Source organism: Vulpes lagopus, chromosome 24 (genome assembly GCF_018345385.1).
Source record: "Vulpes lagopus strain Blue_001 chromosome 24, ASM1834538v1, whole genome shotgun sequence".
NCBI lineage: Eukaryota > Metazoa > Chordata > Mammalia > Carnivora > Canidae > Vulpes > Vulpes lagopus.
Window position 1 is genome coordinate 32,252,993 of NC_054847.1, and position 3,238 is coordinate 32,256,230.

Here is a 3,238-nt window from a genome sequence, read left to right on the forward strand (position 1 = left end):
CTTCTATTTTAACAATATTCTACTAGCATACATGGGTGGACCTATTCTGAATAGAAAGACTTTCCACCTAGAGAATGTACCTTTCTTTGTCTATAATAGGCAGAAATATAATCAAAATGTCACAAAGGCAACAGAGAGTCCAGCAGATGGACAAAGAAATAAAAAAATCCCTCCTGGATGCAACAGGGGCAAGGCCAGTGAAACTCTATCTGAAATTGCCAGCTCTGGGATTTCTCCAAAATGAAAAGCCTACATAGAGCATGCATTCCAGGGATTATGAACTCATTTTGGCTTATGCTCTTTAAAAAGGTCTACAGCTGCATTCAAAATACATCCAGCTCATCTGTAGGCCTGGGGACTGACATGAAGCCAAGGAGCCCCAGCTGGGACATACAGGCAGGAATCAATTTAAGCTCTTCTGGCAGAACTTGGGGTGGTTTGCTATAATGAATGTTAAGGAGGGGTACCAGACCATGGAGAATTGGGTGTTTATCTTTCCCAAGTATTAAAGAGATGATAAATTGATGGATAAAAGTATGTAGGAGACTCTCAGAAAAGCTATTGTTCATGCTGGGTAGATGCTATGTCAGTTTGACAATTAAGACTTAATAAAAATAAATCAGGGTTTGAGGGTTTGGGAAGTCCTGACTGTGCTGTTGAGAGGAAAAAGATCACCTGGGGTTTTGTGGGGACTTTACAACAGAAAAGAAAGGGCATTCATATGTAGACACCTCAATGTCAGTAAAGCAACAAAGCTCCCAAGTTCTTAGAACTCTATGTTTTTCTTAGTAACTACTGCCAAGGGAGCTAATAATTGTCTGGAGGACCATAATTCAAATAAAAAAAATGATAAAGGAGAGGAATACTTTAAGCCTGTAATCAATTGTGTAAGTACTAAGTGAAGTGATCTATGAATATGGCCATAATTCAGGATGTGCCTATTCAGGTATGAGAATTCACATTTATTAGGTGTTTCATATAATATCTCTTCCTTTGGCTTCTATTACCTATTTCTTCCTATTACCAAGGACCAATCTGGATTTCCTTCACCTCCTGAGCCAAATGCAGTCATCTTTGCACAGGTAGTTAGCTGATATTGCATTAAATGCTCTTCTCAGGAAACTTTGGTTTTGCTAATTTATACCATCAGAAAAAGTCCCCGGCATTATGCCATTTATGATGTCAACTTATCAAGTGAATGTGACATCATTTGCATTATGCTTCTCTTTGTCGTTACATTGGATTTATTGTTGCTATATGTTTGCTTGATTCACAGTAAAGTTTAAATTACACTATTATCTTGTAATAGTAGTAGTAATATATAACTTCTGGAGCACTGACAATGTGTGAGGCACTATGCACATTATTATGCATTTTGCACACCTTAGTTTATTAATCCTCACACATACTAAGAGGTAGGTACTATTATTATCCCCATTTTCTGATGAGGAATCTGAAGCACAATTAATTAACTTATTTTAGATTATAGAGTTAGTAAGTGGTAGAACTAGGATGTTTTGTTTTTGAGTGTAGTCGTAAGTGTACTATGATAAGAGCTAAAAATTGCTTCACAGGAGTTATTTCCTAATTAATGAAGAGAAAACACCTCATCAGCATCTATTATGACAACTTATTTTAACAGCTATTAAAATAATTGTGCCCAATTTAATGGGATATTGTGTTGTTTTAATCTAAGTCAATGTTAATTTGAGGGCTCAAAAATACATGACTTAACAAAACATGTAAAGGATCTGAATGCTGAACAGTATAAAATACTGATTTAAAAAAAAAACTAAGAAAATCTAAAAACAGGAGATGTATCATATTCATACATTAGAAAACACAACAGAATAAAGATATCAATTCCCGCCAAACTGATCTATAGATTTTTTTTGATCTACAGATTTAGAATAATTTCTGTCAAAATCTCAGTAAAGTCTTTTTTTATAGACTTAGACCATAATTGAAAATAAAACAATTTTGAGAAAAGTAAATAAAATGAAAGGAGTCACTCTACCCGATACTAAGGCTTACTACTAGCTGCAGTAGTTGATATCAATGGAGGGCAAGACACAGAAATGAAAATGAAACAGAAAGAGAACCAGAATAACTCATGTACATATGCCCAGATGATTTTTGACAAAGGTGCAAAAGCATTTCAATGGAGCAAGAACAGCCTTTTCAACAAATGGTACTAGAGTAAATTGACATCACAGGCAAAAAGAAAAAAGAAAGAAAGAAAAAGAGAGCGAGAAAGGAACTCCACCTAAACCTCATACCTTACACAAAAAGTAAGACAAAATGGATCATGAACGTAAATGTAAAATGTAAAACTATAAAACTTTTAGGAAAAGAAAATGAGAAAATCTTGAGGACTTAGAACCACACAGTTCTCAGACTTGATACCACCAGAAATGCAATCCATAAAATCCATAAAAGGAAAAATTGACAGATTGGACTTGGTCAAAATTTTAAATTTTTCCTTTGCAAAAACTCTACTATGAGGATAAAAATACAAAGTACAGACTAAAGAAAATATTTGCGTACTACATATCAGATAAAGGACTAGTATCTAGACTATAGAAGGAACTCTCAAAATTCGGCAGAAAAAAAAATCCAGTTAGAAAATAGTTAAACGATATCTACGGGCATTTCATTGAAAAAGCTATAGAGACGATAAATTAGCATATGAAAATATGTTAATATCATTAGCAAATTTGCAAATTCAATGCAATTTAAAACCAAAATAAGGTACACAACTATCAGAAAAGTTAAAATAAAAAATAGTGAGAATACCAAATGTTAGCAAGGATGCAGAGAAACTGGATCACTCTTGCATTGCTAGTGAGAATGTAAAATAATAAAGTCACTCTGAAAAAATGTTTGGCAGCTCCCTACCAAGTTAAAGGTACACATGCATTTATCATGTGACCCAGCAATTGCACTCTTTCCAGTTATCTCATAGAAATGAAAACCTAAGTTCACACACCAACTTGTACATGAATATTCATAGCAGCTTTATTCATAATAACAAAAACAGGAAATAATCCAATGTCCTTCAGCGGGTTAATGGTTAAACCAGTTGTGAACTGTGCTATACCCATATCATGGAATAGTACATAGCAATGAAAAAGGAATAAGTGATTGATACATAGGACAATTTGGAACAGATCTCAAGGGAATTATGCTGAGTGCAAGGGGGAAGGGAAGCCAATTCTAAAAGGTTACATACTGTATT